This window comes from Manis pentadactyla, chromosome 5, assembly GCF_030020395.1.
Source record: "Manis pentadactyla isolate mManPen7 chromosome 5, mManPen7.hap1, whole genome shotgun sequence".
Classification (NCBI taxonomy): Eukaryota; Metazoa; Chordata; class Mammalia; order Pholidota; family Manidae; genus Manis; species Manis pentadactyla.
Genome location: NC_080023.1, coordinates 61,867,158 through 61,886,905, shown reverse-complemented (window position 1 = coordinate 61,886,905; position 19,748 = coordinate 61,867,158). Strand labels below are relative to the sequence as shown.

The window sequence follows — 19,748 nt, the reverse complement described above, 5'->3', positions numbered from 1 at the left end:
CAGTGACATTAAAAGTCTTTGTTGTATGTGTCTCTCCCTTTAACATATGTAGTCCTTGCAAGTAAATTATTAATAAAAATGATTACGTGACCCCGCTTTTATTTTTCTTTTAAAAAATCATATTAGCTCATTTCCAAACTTTAGGTTTAGTTAAATAATCCTTAATGGAAAATACATGCAGCTTTATGAAATGATTATCATTATTTTGTCTACTATTAAACAGAAATAATATAGATGGAAACTAACTTTCATAGTCTATAAGTGTACAGTTGATGCTGAGCAATAGGGACTAGAGTGCCGATTTTAAAAAATGTTCTCGTTTCCTGCTTTTGCTCTATTTCCCTTTCTTCCTTTATTAACACCTATTCTCTGTTACATTAGATTTTCTTTTTTCTTATTTCCAAAGAGTAGGTCCTTATTTATGATGTTTATTGTCACTTTATAGATTTGGGTTTCCAAGATTACTTCAACGATGACAGCTTATTTATCCTTTCAGAACCATGTCTGAAAGCTGTGTACCTGTCACTTAAGGAAGGGTGATGTCTGGGCTATGATCATATGGCCTAACAGTAATCATGACAGTTTATACGTCTGTGAGGTAGGAACAGCAATTATGCTTTTTTACAGATAAGGAAACAGACTCAGAGAACTTAATGACTTGCCCAGCACTGTACAAGCAGAGCTGGGATTAAGAACTAAACTACCAGATTCCAGAACCTTTGCTTTGAAAAAAATTTTAATTGTTTATTTCTAAATAAAAGAAGTATAGACTTAATAGGAAGTTGCAAAGAAATGTACAGGGAGGTCCTGTGCAACCTTCACCCTATAACCCCTAATTTGACATCCTATGTAACATTAGAACAACATCAAAACTGGGAGTAGTTCAGTATCCCATAGGTATGGTAAACTGAGGTCAGTTATTTGCACAGAATTTTAGTTCAGTATTATTTTTAAATAAAAATAGCATTCTTTATAGTGCCTTCATTTTAATATACAACTCATTATTACTGTGATATACATTGAAGAAGAATGTGGTTTAGATCATTGGTTCTTAACCTTTTAGGACATAGATTCATTTTAGAAGGCAACAAAATAGGATCTTTTTTGCAAAAAAAAAAAAAAGACATATAAACACATACATACAAAATGTTCATGGTTTCACATATGTCCTCTACATCCACCCCTAAAAATGTGCATAGACCTCAGGTTAAAACTGGTTTAGAGAAACACTTAAAAATGTAAATACATTTACTAAAATAAATCTAGAAACTCTTTAATAATCATTAGTAGTGCTTTTTTATCTTTTCCCAAATCTGCTCATATAAAAGCCTCCCAAACCCTCTTGTTCAGGGGCTGAAAGTTCCTTGGATTTTCTATAGCTCTTGGTCACTTAGGGAAAACCCTTCTTCCAACATTATTGCCCTACAAACGTACTTTATCTGAGACTGCTCTCTTGTGCACAAAAGGCCTTTGGTCAATAACTTTCAGTTGTTGTATCCTTTTCAAGTCACCACCAATAACTTGGGTAATTTGAGGTCATGGGTCTGAAGCAAGGGATCAGGCCTGGGATCTCTGAAGCCCCACTAGATATGAGAATGTAATTGGGAGCTCCTGTCAAGTTTGAGTCAGCTGCCAGAAGCCAGGAAATATATTTCCACAGCGAGGGCTCACTTAGAAAGTGTGAGCCGCCATCCAGGAGGAGGAGGGGAGAGATATGAAAAAAGCCAGGCTTATGGTCTTACCAGAAGGGTAGGGCAAATCTTGATTCTGAGGAAGATTCTTGGATTGGACATAAACCTCTTATATGCTTCCTGCTGAGGTAAAGCTCAAAAAAGTATTCTGCTGCCATGGAGCCAGGATCCAGAGTTCAGACAGTGTAGAGCCTATAAGGAAGTGGTTACACCTGGAAACGTGGGTGGAAAATAAGGGCTGATGCTGACACTACGCGAGGGATTGGCTGTGCTCTGCTCTCAGCTGGAGAAAATGCTTTCACTGTGCATCAGCTTCATAATGTTTTATGATGATCTTTTTCTAATCAGAAGCAGTTTCACAACTGCTCTACCATGTTTTAAGTTTTTTGTCTGCTGACGAATGCCTTGTATTTTGCATACAGTTGGTTTTACTACCCTCAATAGTTTTATAGTCTGGTTGCTAAAAGAAACTAGTGAAACAAATTTGCTTTCAAAGATACAGCATCCTTTTCCAAGTCCTTCTGAATTTGACTATTTAAGGTAAAACCTTATGCCATGATTTTTCTGCATTGTCAGACTATTTGAGCCAAGAGGAGATGGCAAATGGAAGGATGGAGGGTAGACCTGGACTAGCATCTGTTTATGACTTCATGTAATGCTGTGTTGGGGTCCCCAAATATTGAAGGTCTGCCTCAGTTTTGTAATAGGAATCAGACTTATATACCCACTATGCCAGAAATGGCTCTAAACACTATAAATAAATGCTCCCAACCACCCCAAAGTTGGCTGTTCATCCCTGAGGAAACTAGAGGTCAAAGAAGTAAACTAACTTGAACAGTGTTTCAAACATAGTGAAGAAAATGGGATTTGATCACATGTGTTTCATGCTCCTATATTTAAGTGGAGAATTTGCTCCTCCCTTCTCACCAGGAGGAAAACCGGTTTAGGGGCACTGGTTGGCACTAACTTAATCTGCTGGAGACTAATAACCTATCAGAACACCATTTCACAAAGGGAGATATACCTTTCCAAAAAATAGAGTATCTGCTGCCCAGGGCCACCCCCCGCCCCAACCCCACTCTGGGTGAGAATGCTTGCTGAGCATTAAGTCGAAGAGAAGGGAAGTGGATAACATCAAGGCATCTTACATCCAGAGTGTAAAGCTTGAAGAATACAACACACCTTGTAGCCCAGTAATGGCTAGAATATTCCTGTCTGCCAGGTATAGTCTATCCTGGACAGTGCAATATAAGCACTGGTGAAATTTTGCCTTTTTTTCCGAAGTTATTTTCTGGACTCCAGGCAACTCAGAGTGAATGACTCCTCTTTTATTTTATGTTATATTTAGTTGTTAAACTTTCCAGGATTACTGTATCTCTAGATCACAGCCTGAGGTGATTTTAGCTGTCATCATAGCTTCGTGAGTATTGGATAAAATCCATGAGAATATACAAACCATTATTTAGGGTGGGTTACTTTTGTAATCTCATAACCTAATTCTTTGGATGTTAATTTTTCATCAGATTTTTGTCTCTAAATTCTGAAGAGCTAACCTCCTTAGAGTTTGCAACCTTTGTTCTTTCAAGCTCTGATAGCATTTAGAATCTCTCTTACTGGAAGACTTCAGAGTTACAAAGCTAAAATCCACCATCTGTACCAGTCATTCATATTGTTACATTTTATACTTAACGACCATGCAAATGTGTTGCACCTTTCTGGATGTGTGACATATTTACACACAATGATTACATGGAGAGGAAGAATTTCTCTTTAGACCCTAGCCTGTTCCCGGGAACTCACACAGATAACTGATGGAAAGATTTCAGGAGAAATTAACATCTGATTGTTTGTTCAGGCAAAATGGCCTTTCTCCTCTCCTGCTCTGAAAGGAGCAGATGCATCCTACTCATGGGAGCAGGCTTCTCTTTGCATCAGAAAGCTTTGTAAAGGAGCCAGCTGCAAGAGAGTCCCTGAAATTGTCAAGTAAAATGTTTTCAATCAGGAAGGCTTGCTCCAAGGCTGCAGAGGTTGTGTGTTTAGCAATGGGACATCGTATAATGGCACAGACGAGGGACTTTGAGGTGTCTTTCTAAAGTGGCCACTTTTTGCCTTGTGCAGCTTACCAACTTTGTGAATTGTGAAACTGAAATGAGATGTGTTTGGAAGTGCTTTTGAAAACTATAAAATGCTATACAAATTAAGTTGTTACTCTGGAGCAGAGCAGTGAACAGTGAAAAAAGGACTCAGTTGAAAACAACTGGTGCATATACTTTTTTAAGCACCAAACATTAATGCTAATATTTATCCAGCCAGGCATGGTTATAAATGGTTTACATGTGTTATCTAGTCTAATAGTACTCTAATAAGCATCCTAATAGTACCCTAATAAGGTGGCTATTATTGTCCCCATTTTACAGATGAGAAACACTGAAGCACAGGGAAGTTAAACGCCCTGCATAAGGTAATATACCCAGGTAATACACCTAAAGTGATGAGATGAAGCTGAGGTGCAAACTAGATGCCTGGCTCCAGAGCCTAGACTACACTGCTGGCAGTATAATCCTTACTGAATTGGTTGTGGCTCCAAGACATTTGTTATGCATGTCTCAAAGGTTAAATGTTATATAAATCTCGAAAGGTGTGAGTAAGGACACTATTAAAAAACAAAATTCCATCAAGTAAATTTGAAGATCTATTTGGTTTTATTAAGCAATTCCTGAATCGGGCAGCATCCCATCTGGCAAGTGGAGAGATTCTCCCAACGAGTTGTACAAAATGGAAGGATTTTATAGACAGGAGGGTAGGGCAAAAAGTTATTATCAAAAGAAATTAGGGATTGTTTTAAGTAAGGTCACGCTCTCTTAGGAGGGGCAGGGTCTTGTGCAGATTACCTCACTAGGAAGTTCCAGATTGGTTTAAAGTTCTCCTCTTGGGAGAGGAGGAAACTTCAATTAAGCAAGTCATTAAGCCCCAGTTTGGTGATTTCACCCAGCAGAAGTGACACCATGTTGGGTTTGTGTTTTTCTTGACATTTTCCAAGAAAAATGAGTATCCTTTAAGGATTTAGATTTGACTCACTTCCGATGCCCTAGTCCTCATATTTTTGGGTCCTACATACTACTTTACTTATATGTGAGAGGTGTGAGGTGCTTAAACATGCAGGGAAAGTCACCCCTTTATACACCAACTTCATCAGCAAAATGGTGGTAGTAAATGGCTGATTTTAAAGTTCCAGGTAGGTTGAAAATGCTCAAATGAGAGAGTGTAGGGGAAAAGCTTTGTAAATTAAAATATCAGACAAGTATTTTATGCTAAAATCTATAATAAAAATTGGCTAGAATTCTAGTAAATATTTTTTAAAAATTAACCTGCTAATGGTGATATGATCTGATTTTTTTTTTAATTAAAAAAACTTACCAGAGTCATCCCATCATATGTCTGGCAGCATCTTTTCTTCATCAGAATTGGTGGATTTTTATCTCGTTTGTCTGGTGTCACCTTTATTCATTTCATTTCGTTTTACCACTTATACCTGTTAAGAAATGAAATTCTTCTATGTAAATTTGAAGATCTAATTAGCTTTATTAAGCCTTTTGGGCAGAATCCCCTCTAGCAAGTAGAGAGATGCTTCAAGGAATAATACAAGGTGGAAGGATTTTATGGATGGGAAGGTGGGCGAGAGTTTTTAGCAAAAGAAAAGAAGGGACTGTTTCAGGGAGGTCACTTTCTTTTACAGGGAAGAGCTGGGGGTCTTACAAAGCGGGCACCTGATCTTCTTTAATGGAAGATGGAGAAAGCTCATATGATATGATCTTTTCCAATGACGCTAACCAGAAAATTCCTGATTGACTACATCTCGGGCCGGGTTTGAATCTGTAACTGGTTCAAGTATTAGGCCCTGGTTTGGTGACTTGGCCTAGCAGAAGTGACACTGTGTTGGGCCTGTGTCTTTCTTTTAAACATGTCTTTTGATGGCTTGATTTGGTATGTCTAGTCAGATGATAATGCTATTTTTATATGATGAGAGAGAAGGGAGATTAGCTGAGAGAATGAAAAATTAAAACCTCTTCCCTCTGGCACAGAGGCACTGTCTTGTTCAACAAAATTTTTTATTGGGAAAGTGACATGACAATGGAAAAGAGGGAAGTACAGAAAAACATTAAGCTGGCCAAAAAACATAAAACGTCCTACTTAATAGAAAATCGAGTACCATATTTTTTCCTTAAGATTATATCATAAGCATGTTTGACTTGAGATTGCAATAAATATATGTAACATAAAGATGTATTTTTCAGTATTTAAATTTTATAGCTTTAGATACAGATACATCAAGAATGTGTGTCATAGTTTATTTAATCATTCACTATTTTGATATTTAACATGGCTCCAATTTTTTTTTTATTAAGGTATCATTGATGTATATAATCTTATGCTCAGGTTTCACATGAGCAACATTGTGGTTACTACATTCCCCCCATTATCAAGTCCCCACCACATACCCCATTATAGTCACTGTCCATCAGCATAGTAAGATGCTATAGAGTCACTACTTGTGTTCTCTGTGCTATACTTCCTTCCCCATGCCCTCCCTATATTATGTGTGCTAATCATAATGCCCCTTAATCCCCTTATCCCTCCGTTCCTACCCACCCTCCCCAGTCCCTTTCCCTTTGTTAACTGTTAGTCCATTCTTGGAGTCTGTGAGTCTGCTGCTGTTTTGTTCCCTCAATTTTTACTTTGTTGTTATACTCCACAGATGAGTGAAATGAAATCATTTGGTACTTGTCTTTCTCCGCCTGGCTTATTACTGAGCATAATACCCTCTAGCTCCATCCATGTTGTTGCAAATGGTAGGATTTGTTTTCTTCTTATGGCTGAATAATATAGGATGGCTCCAATTTTTAAATGATGATAAATAACATCACAGTAAACATCATGGTGCATATCCTTAGAAGGATAAATAAATACCCAGAAGTGGAATTACTTGCTCAAAAAGTACAAACATTTTACAGCTTTTAATGTATCTTTCCAAATCGCTTTTTTATAAAGGATGAATTAATATTTATTCACAACAGAAATATACAAAGGGTGTGGGGGTTTTTTTGACTACTGGATGTTTTCACTTAAAAATATTTGCCAGTTTGCTTATGGTTTACCGTTGTTAAAGTTGGACAGCTAAAATATTTACTGTCTTGTCCTTTGCAGTGTAAACCTGCCAACCCGTGCTGGATATGGGCAGTTTTTAAAGTGCAGTTCTAGAGCTGCAGCAGCACCTGGAAATGCATATTCTCAGGCCTCAACACAGACTTGCTGAATCAGAAACCCTGGGAGTGGGGCCCAGCAATCTGTGCTTTAACAAATTCTCCAGGTGGTTCTGATGCACTTTAATTTATGAGAACCACGGTTCTCGAGAAAGTTTTGTACTTGTGCACCAGGACACCTGGTGAAAAACAGCATTATTCCTAAGAGCCCCAAACTGGAAACAATGGAAATGTCAAGAGGAGATAAGTAAGTCCTGGCAATTAATACAATGAGTATTCTATAGCTTGTGGTTAAGGGCATGGGGTGTGAAGGCAGACTGCTTGTGTTTGAATCGCAGCTCCACAGAATAGTACCTTGGGCAGGTTACTTGACCTCTCTAAGCCTCAGTTTCCTCATCTGTAAAATGGGTGTAAAAATATTAACTACTCTATAGGATTATTGTGAGGCTTAAACAATTACATAGAAGAGTGCCTGGTACATATTAGATTTAAAGCACAACCTGCATGATGCTTTATGGACAAGCATGTCAAAGTTCATTTCATAAAAGTGATGACCTGTTCCTATATTTTGCATATAACAGCGATCAAGCAACCTAAGGTAAAAACAGTGTAGATTTTGGAGGTTCAAATGTTGGCATTGCTTCTGTAAACATCAGTTTTCACATGTGAAAAATATCTTTAAATTGCTCTTGGAGGATTGTGAAGAAAAATGATTAAATGTATATACCTGAATTGTTCCATACACGGGCCTTTAATAAATGTTTTCTTGTTCCTAATTGCCCTTTCATTTCTTTCATCATTTCCACAGCCATTCCTTCCAAAATTCCCCCGCTGTCTTGATAGTCTCTGAGAAACTAAGGTGCAAAGTGGCTTCCTTGATTATAAGAGGATTTGGCTTTTTCCATGAATCTAGGTCACGGAAGTCAGTGTCTAATGTTTTCCCACTATGCCTGGGGGCCAAGCTTGGGCCTAGATCTGAGACAGAGGTGTAATCCTGGTATCTCCTAGAATTCCAGCCTTTTAGCTGCCTTAGTATGAAAACTGTTTAGTATGTATTTAGCAGTGCCTAAATACAAAACGTACACACAAATAGGTTCTTTTCCCATCTGTAGCAGCCACTTTCTATTTTTTCTACATCCAGGGCCCAGCACCCAGTAGGCCCTATAATATATATTGTTTGGAGCTGTTAGGATGAATCTGACCTGGGTGGAGCTTAAAACTTCCATTTCTGTCCATTTCCTAGGATGGTAATAATATAGATGAGTTTAGGGTACAAACAGCTCAAACCACTGGCTGCATTTTGTTCGTCTAGGGCAGCAACACGCAGACATCTAGTTCAGAGAAAAAATTACTAAATTCCCTCTCTTTTAAATGACATTAGTAGTCAAAATAGACCAGAAATACCGGTCTCCAAAAGACAGCACAAAAGACAGCGCCGCGAGAACCAGCTCCTTCTCGGGCCCGAGCTCTAATCGAAGGGCGGCGAAGCCGAAGCCTTGGGGCAGGAGAAAGTCAGCCTCCTTGTGACGTCAAATCAGCGGACTCTAGCCCCGGCCTTCGGTCGGTTCCGGTTCCCTGGCTTTCCGGGCGCGAGATACGTGAGCGCGTTGGCGTTCTGCGCGTGCTCTGCAGAGGGATGCGAGAAGGTTGGGTCCAGCTCGCGAAAGAGATATGTGATTGGCTGAAGCTGTGCTGGGGGGTTCCCTGGCCCTCTCCGCAGGGGTAAAACAATAAGAGGGGGCGGTGGCAAAGGGGGCGGGACGTCCGTGTTCCTTGTCGCTCGCCGCAGCGCCTGGCGCCGAGGAGGTGGTGGTTGTAAGGGAAACGAGCTCGCGGCTCTCCGGCTTCCGACGCTTGAGGTTTATCGGAGGGAGGGGGCGGCGAGCGAGAAAACTCCGCTGCAGCCGGTCCTCGGCGACTCCGGCTGACCTCCGCGCGACGTACCCGTCGCCGCTGTTGGTTGGAGGTGTGTACGGGGGCCGGAAGAGAGGTTGGTGTAGTGGTCGGAAGGGGACATTCCCGTCGCGTGCCGGGGCTCGAGGCAACCGTCCTGTGCGTGAGCCCGGCGGTCGGAGGTGTCACGGCAGAGAGAGACATTGTTCTGGCCGGCTGCCGTGTGTGCGTGCGAGAAGCCGAGCCTTTGAGGTGAGGGATTGGAGGCCGCGTGGGAACGGAGGTGACCGGCGCACGTTGTGCGGGCAGAGGGCTCGGAGGGTACAGGTGGGGCCGGGGATTGGGGATGAGGCAGTGAGTGGGAAAGGGGACGCAGCAGTGCCCAAAGGCGCGTTGCGCTGATGGAGGCTTAATGCGGGACGTGGGGGAGTGGGCTTTTTGGAGAAGATGTCTAAGGGTGGGAAGCCCACCAGTCAGTCTTGTCTCCGACTCATTTGTAGTTCGTATTCCAGGTTCCTTGGGAGCGGGGAGGCCGTCACCGCCCTGCCCGTGGGGGGAGGGGAAAGGAGGCTGTTGGCGGAGGGAGAAGCGACGCAGATGCGAAAGTAACGGCCTCCGGGCACCATTTGTGTGCACCGAAACAGAATCCGGGTTTGGAGGCAGCCGCCGCTTTGCTTACCTAGTCCCTAGTGTTCCGCGGGCTTTGGCAGCTTCGGTTTATCCCGAAGGTGTTTGAAACCCGGGCTGTGTATGACGAACGGCGTCTTCGTGTCCTTTTTATGCCGACGGTCCCTTATTGACTCTGGAATAGAAAAGATGTTTTAATGCTTTGGGGAATGGGCTTCTTGCTTTTCTCACTTGTTTTCGGGGTGAGGGGGAAAGGATAATCGGTGCGGGGGTGGGGACGTAAACTACCCTAATTGTATGGATTATGTTAGTTGTATCTGATCGAATTTTACCTGCGCGTCTAAGAGCCGATTTCTTAAGATGTCCCTGTGCCGCTTTGGGACGAATATAGATTTGCATCTACAATTTTCCGCATAGATCAATTTTTTTCCTGACGGTACAATTTTATTTATTTATTTATTTATTTTCGGAGGACAGGGGCCTTTGCTCTCTTTAAACAAAACAAAGCAAAAAACCCCACGTGCAACGAAGCTGGAATAAAAGCAAAGTTGTTCCCCGTTTCGCCCTCTATAATTATTGTATTCAGTTGGATTAAAATACTGTGTTTAGGTTCGAGGTTCCACACCGTGTGCTGGTCTTTCAATGTAAGCGTTGCCTGTACCTGGATTTGTGAACCATTAAGTTTAATCAGGGATCCCTGTACGCTAGAGGGGAAGAGGATGGGAATTCCTTATCCGGCTCCATATTTGGCAGTTAATGTAGCCTTAGGCATGTGAACAAAGTTTCTAAGTAAACATTTAGTCCTGTTAGTATCCAGCGGTCCTTTTGATGTCCAAACTTTTGATCTTAAAAAATAGACGGTGTAATTAGTTTGAACTTAATTGAATTGAGTTATGTGTTGTTTCTTGGTGATGTTACCTTTCCGTTTTTTAATTTTTTAGCGTTACTCGTGTGTACTCTTACGTTATGATTTAATCTCAAGAGGTTAATTCGGAAAGGTTATCAAATAACTAGAGAGGATAAATACCTCAAATGGTTTGCTTACTATCCAAGAGTTGTTTTAATCCAGGTTGTTGGATATTCGGGGTTGGAATATTAGTCAGTGGTGAGCAAGCGTTAAATATTAGTTATATAATTTGGTGGTCGAACGGGGTGTACAGTTAGCAGCTGAGCAGTTGAATGCTCAGCGGACAACTCTTCAGTTGGAATAGTATTGGCCATGTTGGTAACCGGATATATTCATTCCGTATGTTTCACTTACGAGATCAAAAATGAAAATTTCAATACCAGTTACTAAAAATACATTAATTCTAAGTGTCTTTAGTTTCCTAACAGCCTCCTCTTGTAGAATCATTTCTGTTAATTACCCATTATCAGGATTGAATATTCTATCCTAGGTTTAATTTTAAGTAAGCCGTCTGCCCACATCATTTTAGGCTGAGCGGCTATGGAAGTGGGGAGTAACCCCTTTTCAAGGCTGTTTTTGATAGGTACAAATTTGAGGGTTACTCCTGAACTTAAGTTTAATAGGATTTAATTGACAGGCGTGACTGTTAGTTACTCTCCACTGATAGACACTTGTTTAAGAGCAGATAGAACAATATTAGTTATTCTTGCAGAACTCTGGACCGGCGTCAGAAGCAGTAGAATCATCTTCTTGACTGCTGTGCCTCAGCTTATCTTTTCTTTTAGTTAATATTTTATCTAATTTTGATAGTATCTTTGTTAGGTATATTGGGATGGCTTGGATTTCCTATTATGTTAGTGTCTTCTGCGTTTTAGGTCTCCCAGCAGTATCAAATAAGCTAACAGTTCAACTGAATTTTTTTTTTCTTGTGTTCTTGACTGTTAGTCCAAAGCAGTTGTTCTTAACCAGTTGTAATGAAAACATCACTGGAAATAGGAGAACCAATTTCAAATCCTTCTCTCATAACTATAACCGAGAGACCTTGAACTCTTAGGCTGTCTAAATATCGGTTTCCTTTTCTGTAAATGAAGCTAATATCCTGTTTCAAGGAGATAAAGGTACTTATCTGTGTACTTGTTAAACTTTAAGGCATAACATAAATGCATTTATTTTTGTGGGACAGCATTTCCAGTTCTTAATGCCTACCCACTTTTGGTGTCAAGTGTTGAGCTTCTCAAGTTCAACACTTCTTCCTTACTGCTGGGGCCTGAGAAAAGAAAGGTGTACTCAACACCTACCTTTTAATTGTTTATTTCTACCACTGGTGCTTCAATCTTGCTTGTGATTTTTCATTCCATGGTATGCCTCAAGAAATTGAATGTTGCTGATGTGCATTGCTGTTTTGATTGGTTAACGTCATTTAAACAAAGACCGTCTGGGATTTTGGAAGGTTCCAGTTTTAATATGTGTGAGGTTATCTGTTAAGAATAGGTATAGTCCATGCCTAAGTGAAATGAGGGCTTGGGCATAGCCCCAGCAATGAGTAAGGGGCTTTAGAGGGGAAGAGAGTGGTATCCCATAGTAGAGATAAGCGGTGTCCTAGCATAGACACAATATAGCCTTTGATAGCGTAGTATCTTGAAAACTGCATCCTGTTGCTAGAGATCTTGAATCTTCTTATAAGAAACAAGGTATTAATACATATAACTTTACAGTGCTAAAATATTCTAAATTCTTTTGTAGGTTTTTTTTTTCTATTTTTTTAAATGTTATTTTCTTTTGGTTTCTTGACTTTTTAAAAATAAATAACATGATACAATGTCACAACTAAGCAGTTTTCAATTTTGGCATTTCTTCAACATCGAAATAACCACCAAAATGTGACACAAAATTTCATGTCAGTAATTTACAATAGATGGAATTTTTTTCTGCCAAAACTACTGGGACAAAGATGCCATAGTTCTTACCATTATTGATGGTGGTCAGGACACTCCAGGTTTCTGGAAGAGTGAATTTTTGATTGTGCAGTTTGATACTTACATATAGTGTGGTGGTGGCAGCCAGGTGTTTGAAGTCAGCAGATCATTATACGTGGATCTAGTCACTATGTGGATACTGAAGTTCCTTTATTAAGAAAGGAGATGTCTTTGAGAGATCTGTGAGATTAAAGAATTGATGACATACAAAATTATTTTGCATGGATTACCTTGTCTTTGCTATTGTAATTTGCTCTGAAAATGATTTTGCTCTATCAAACATTAAAAATTAATTTCATTTTCTTGACCAAGTGCATACATTGCCTTTATATTATTGAAATCATATATTAGTTGCAAGTTCTATACTGTGTTTTTCAATGTTTTCCTCTGTGGTTTTATATAGTCTGGCAATATTTCAATGACTGCATGTATGAACTAATGTTTCACAGTGGGGTCAGTTTATTATATTTTGTTTCTAAGACCATTAATATCAGGTTATCAGTAAAAATAGTAGTATATCACGTAAGCACATCAGATGTTTTTTAAATTACCTTTTGGAAACCATTAAAGTTGGAGAGTACACCTTAGGATATAGGCAATAAGTTCTTCTTTATTACCCTTTTTTTATGTAGCTGCTCATTTTTAATTCCAGCATGGTATCTTTACTGCCTTTTTTCCCTATTTCATCCTCCTCAATCCTGTCTTCACATAGTTGGTAATATTTAATTAAGCTCCCTCAGTCTGTAACCATAAATAGCCATTAATGTAGGCATAATGTCAGAGATTACTTCTTTCTTTTTATGAACAGTGCTAAATGAATTTTCACACTTCTGACCTTTATTCAATATGTTTTCTAACTCATAACGAAGTTGTCAGAAAGTAGATGAAAAATTTTAAATATGGTTTAAAAAATTACAAATTTAATAACATGCTCTTTGTAATACTCAGACAATAGAGTAAGTATCTCACCAGTGGTATTAAGAATTGGTATATAGCTTTTCTTCTTTTGTTTTTTCCTAGACCCAGAATAATTTTTTTTTTTTCTTATCATGCCCTTCTCCAAGGGTGGGTTTTTGTGACATTCCAGAGTTTGGTTATTCTTTAACTTTTCTGGACAGTATTTCTTGTCTACATTCATAAGTTTCTGAGCTTTGCCTGTTTTTAATCAGTGCGTAATTATGTATTTTACAGCTTCCCATAATTCATTAAACCATTTCCCTCCTGATAGACATTTAGACTGATTTCTTTTGTGGCAGTGAACAACCTTGAATATATCTGCAATTGTGCACATATTTCTTTATAATCTGTTTTAGAAGTAGGATAACTGGTTATGTGTGTTCATTTTAATTAATTTGATTAGAACTGAAATTGCACCTTTAAAAGATTGTAGCAATTTATATCTCCACAAACACTACGTGTAGAGCCCCTTTTCCCACATCTTTAACAAATACTGGATAATAATGAATAATTTTCATTTTTGTTAATCTAAAGGTGAAAGATAGTGGCTAAATTAATGCCTGTTTTGAACTGTTGAATATTGTTGCTTTCAGGGTACTGTGTTTCCCTTAAAAATGCTTGGTATGCAGTAGCTCCATAAATATTTGTGAAATTTCTGACATAATCATAAGTTTTTAAAACTGAGAAAAAATTTACAAACAGTAAAAACTACTGTTTTAATGTGCACAGTTGTATGACTTTGAACAAACACACACAGTCATGAAACCACCACCACAAGATGCAAGATAACTTCTGTCACCCCAGAAGTTCCCTCATTTCCCTTTAGTCAGTCATTTCCCAACCCAATCATATTTAGCCCTATAAGTTCAGCATTTTGCTTGTCATATCAATAGAATCTTAGAGTGTTGACCTCTTAACTTTGAATAATGCTTCTGAAATTCATTTTTGTTGCATATAGCAATTGATTTTTTTTATTGCTGTATAGTATTTGATGGTATGGATTTATGACAGTTCATTCACTTGGCTGATGGACATTTTGTTTCTGTTTTTTTTAGTCTATATTAATAACACTGCTCTAAACAGCATACAGGTCTTTGTGTAGACATATGTTTCATTACTCTGGTGTAAATATTGTAGGAGTGGGATTTCTGAATAATAAGGGATGTGTATGTTTAATTTTATAAGAAACTACCATACTATTTTCCAAAGTGATTACCATTTTTTTTGTTCCTACCAACTTCTCCCATACTTGCAAGCACTTTTAATGTTCTTATATTTTAATGTTACCATTATTTTAGGTGTTTAGTTATCTCTGTGGTTTTTGCATGTTTGTAATAATTTGTGACACTGAGCATCTTTTCATGTCAACTTGCCATATATATTTCTTGGTGTGAAGTGTGTATTCAAATCTTTTGCCCATGTAAAAACTTTTGTTTACTTAAGTTGTGAGCAGTTTATTTTCTGGATACAGGTCCTTTATCAGAAATGTATTCTATGAATGTTTTCTTGTAGGCTGTGGCTTGTCTTTTCATTTCTCAATGACGTCTTTGAGCAGAAGTTTTACATTTTGATGGAAATCCAATTTGTCAGGTTTTTTTTTCCTTTACTGGTCTTTTTGTGTCTTCTTTAAAATTTTTACTTAACCCTAAGGTTACAAAGCTTTTCTAGAAGCAGAGTTTTAGGTTATACATTTAGGTCTTTAGTTCATTTCAAGGTGATTTTTGTATGTGCTGAGAAATGAGTCAAATTTTTTAAATTATTTTTAACATAGGAATGTCAAGGTTTTCTAAAATAATTTTGTGGAAAAGAAAATTACTTTATACCTTGGAAAATAAGTTGACTGTGTTGTGTGAGTCTATTGCTAAATTTTTAAAATTTATCTCTAAGGCCCTTAAAATTGTTTTTGCTAACTTGCAGTGTTTGATTTGTTTGGACCTTTAGTTAATATCAAAGCTCCATAATCTCATATTGACAGAAGTCTGTGTTCATCTAAATGAATGTGTACATATATATTTACATATAAAGAAGCACAGGTGTATAGAAGATTGATTTTAAAAATATTTGAAATTGCATGGTTAATGATTTGTTTCTTAGCATTCCCCATAGCAGCTTTATTCATTAACTACTGAAATATCTTTGTATTTTACTAGGTTGCATCTTTGTATTTTAGCAGGTTGCTTCTCTTAAGAGATCTTCAGTATCATAGAATTGTTCAACAATTTTTATTTAATCCTATGATGTGCAGAGTAATGGTAGATGCTGCAAAGAATGTCTCTTGAGCATCTCCTTGAAGCATAACACAGCCTGGCTTATGCTCTGACTGAGCATAGAAGAGTTCTCCAACAGGAGAGGGTGTGTGTGAACATATGCACACATATTAGTAGCACTAAGTGCCTTAATAAGAGCTAAAGAAGAAATATACAAGGAAGAAGGTTAATCCTGCCTGAGGGACCTAGCTTGAAAGCCAGGAAGAACTGGAGTAAGATCTTAAGTAGGTTTTTGAAGAGTGAATAGGGGAAGGAGTTGGTGATGTGAGGTTTTGAGATGATCAGATCATTCCCTAAAAATTATTTTCTCTTTAAGCTCTGGCTTGGAATATTCACTTCCTCATTTTACCCATGTCAGATTTTTGTCCTGTTCCAGTTCAAGTGGTACATTCTATGTGGTAGGGCTTGCAGTATTTATCACATAAGAATTGTGTTTAGGAATTCTCTCTCCCAGTGGACTTCAAGTTTCTTTGGAGTAGCAGATCAAGTTTATCATTCAGTATTGTTTTTTCCTTGCATAGGTAGTTTCTAGCACCTAATATAGTAGGCATTTCTTTAATAAATGTTGAATAAATTTGTGTTGTCCCGTCCAGTCACCTGACTCGTTTTGAATGAAATAAGACAAAGGCTTAGAGAAAATTGCAGGTTTAGGGAATGGTGATGAGTGGCATAGTATTCTTAGAACACAGTCTGTTATAGAGGTGAGAAGTGTAATGGGAGGTGAACTTGAAAGGTTAGGGCCATGCATTTCTGTGGAGGGCCTTATATTTCAAACTGAATGCAGGTGTATGGATTTTACTATATACAAAGAACCTTGAGAAAACTTCTGAAGAGGACCTAAAGGATCTGATCAGTGGGAGTGGAATAATGGGACAAATTCCAGGAAACTTGTGAGTTGCAGGATTTCGTAGTTTAAAGCTTAAAAAGGACAAGTCATGAGGATTTGAGTTTAAAGCCAAGATGATGTGGCACCATTAACAGAAATAAACTTTCTCTGTATGAGGGAGGGATGCATATATAGGGTTATCTATGAGATGATATGTCTGGTTAAAGAGGTTAAAGCAAGGGGTTAAAATGTAAAATTTGAACTCTTGGTGGGGACTAGATAGAAATTTAGGTAGATATGAGAGCTGAAACCATTAAACTATCTGAAGTTGCCGGGTTAAGGCAGAGCCTTGAGGACTTAAGCATCTTGGTGAGAAGGAAAGTTGGCTTTTATCATTGAAATCTCAGTGTTAGGAAGGGTGGTAATGTAAACAGGTAGAGTACTGAGGGGAGATCATTGGATTTTTGAGAATTGTGACTTTGGTCCAGAGAATTACATTCAAGGGAGAGCTCAGATTAAACTGTTTGAGAGAGGAGTGGAGAAGAGAAAGACTAGTTAGTAATTTAGGGCAGAATGATTAATGAAGTACTGTGATAAAGGCCCAAAGTACTTTAAGAATTCAGAGAAAAGATACTTTATTGAGGAATCAGGAAAGATTTTTTTGGGGGGACAGTATTTTAGCTGGGCCCAAATGAATGCATAGGGTTTCAGTCATTACAGATAGGAAGGTGTAGAATGAGTATTGGCGTGGGAGTCAAAGGTCCTAGTTCTTGTTAATAAATTCATAGAATCCTAGTGTGGGAGCAGCTTAATCTAACTGGTTGGACATATTCTATTCTGGTTGCATTACATTGAACCTAAATTAAGACTACCTTCCTCTAATTTCCATTTACTATTCAGTCAGTATTTAACTTGAACAAAGTGAAACAGAACCAGTAAGCTCATTTCAGACTTTAAGTCTGTATTAGTATAGCTTGAGATTTTTTGCTTTGAGGGCAGCCTCTTTACGCTAGTGATTCACTGGACTTCCAATTAAAAAGTAAGCAAGAAACCTAAGTACTTAGCTAAAAACTCAAGTTTTAGTCAAGGAAGGGAGAGAGGGTGATAACTAGTTAAGAGTTTTTAAAAAGTTGTTACTTTGCAGTAGAGGACATCTGATCATATTGTGGGATATGAAGCTTATTGTGACATTCTTTTCCATCTTATTTGTGCGTATGAGTTGACTTATCCATTCTCCTCTCAGTGGGTAATAAGAGATTCAGAAAAGATGGTGAGCATTGACATAGAGCAATTTCCCAGGAGACCTACAGTAGCTATGCTTCAGGAACTAGTCTTGACAAACGGAGATTCTTAAAAACATTTTAAGAAACGGGAATGAATGAGAGCATGTTGATGAAGTTACACAGGGATTTGAAATGGGATGGACAGAGTTGAAGAGTAGAATGATCTCTGAAGTAGTTGAGTCTCTGTAAATAATGAGAGAAGCCAGATAATCGTGTTGGTATCTGGATGAATAAATAGGATTGATGTTATTTTTAGTTGACGAGGAGAAGAGTAAATTTTACATTGACCATACCCAGTATGACTGCATTCACCACATTTTCAAGTGTTAGTGGGAAAAGTGGGGTTTAATACTTGGAATTTTCACTTTCTCTAAAAAGATGTTACATGATAATTGATCTAATCTTCTAAGGTGCTTATCTTCAAACTGTACAGTGTTGTAGTCTTGACCTGGGATCATTTCTCAATTTGTAAATTAGGGAATAAGGTCCAAAAAGGTCATGACTTTTTAATGGCCTTAGATAAAAACCTTTTTCTCACTCCCATGTTCAGACATTTTGTTTCATTTTGATAATTTTTTTTTTTTAAGAAATGGAAGGACTCATCCCAGAAATTACTTACCTATAGGTTGGGTACTTTGCTGTAATAAAAGTGGCACCATTTTTGTAATTCCATTTATCCTGAGTATAAATTGGCTCTTTAGTCTTTGCTCTTGACCCTCTTATACATGGTGGCTGTCCATGAATTGTAAACACAAACTATTGTACTCAGTTTTCCAAGTCATACTTCCTACAGCTACCCAAGCCACATTGTTTGGTGCTTTATCTATAATTTATCCCTGATGCTTCTTTGATGCATTTCTTATTTATTGAGCCATTAATTTCCCTACTCCTGGGAAGAAAATGGGAAGTTGGGCAAGATGGCAATTGTTTGTATGGAGCACAGAAATTGGCTTGTCTTTAAGAAAATGAAAAATTAGCTTGTCATTAAACAAATTTCTCTAATACCTTAGCTTTCTGATTGATGTGGTTGATATCCATCAATCAATTATATTTAAGCCCTCTAAGTCACTTTAAATCAGAGTTATGGTAAAGAAGTAACTGATCTGTAAGTTATATTTAAGTTGGTATAATTGAAACACAATTCTGAATAACATCTTCATTTTGTTTTATGAGAGCCTCTTATGAATAGCCATTTGTTTAGGCTCTGATCAGATTAGCATTGCCTTGTCATATTCACCACTTGAAGTTCACTTTTTAAGTTGTTCTTTTGAATAAGTAATAACCTACTGAGTAATGATTAAGTAAAAGTTAACCTCCACTGTCTGTCCTCCATGCCTCTCTCTGATCTAAATTGATGATATGGCCATTGTACTTTAGTGACTGTATAGGTAGTACACAATTGGAAATCTCTCTTGAATTTTGTTACAGTAACTCTTTGGTGTATTTCAACCTGTCTTTGATGTTGATATGGGTATGTGGTAATTTTTTCTACTTAGGTTATATGTAAATGATAAAAATGGTAGGTGAATAGAATATGTACTTTATAAATGTGATGGAAGATTTGAGATAAATCGTAAAGTGTCACTGTAGAAAATCTGGAAATAGGAAAGAGAAAAAAGGAAAAGGAATCCTTCAACTGAGAAACAATGGAATATTTCTTTCATTGACTGAACAAAACTTTTGTACATAATTATTCCAAGGATTAAGTTAGTATCTTTCCTGTTAAGTGTGTTAGTATTGTTTTAACATCAGTTGTTACTGTATTAAAGCATGTATGATTTCTACATGTTAGTTACTTTACAAAATTTTACTTGATGAGTCTACTGTTCTTCACCCTTCCCCACCATTCAAAATAAAAATACTATATGTTGCTTAGCTTTGTTACTTCAAATGTAGCAAATGGAATCCTTTTATGCATTAATCTTCAATCCTTACATTGAGGGTTTTTAGGTTTGGGAGAAACTTATGGTACTCGAAATGACAGTATCTGCTGCTGCTTTGTGAATTAACATTTAAAAAAATAAGTTGGTTTAAGCCATTGTGGAAAGGACTATGGAAGG

At 37.8% G+C, this 19,748-nt stretch overlaps 1 protein-coding gene across 4 annotated transcripts in view; it reads left to right on the top strand.

The window, feature by feature from the left end:
• The window catches only part of G3BP2 (G3BP stress granule assembly factor 2), a 69,591-nt gene that overhangs the window by 30,964 nt on the left and 18,879 nt on the right, over window positions 1-19,748 (top strand). Inside the window, exon 1 of one of the 4 annotated variants that reach the window (XM_036927519.2) lies at window positions 8,698-8,918. The exons of 1 other annotated variant lie outside the window; for it this stretch is intronic. The gene's annotated coding sequence lies outside the window, so the exon portion shown is untranslated. Of the gene's footprint in view, window positions 1-8,697; window positions 9,098-19,748 lie in introns of those variants that run through there. 2 more of the 4 variants (XM_036927518.2, XM_036927521.2) reach the window with 2 other exon arrangements.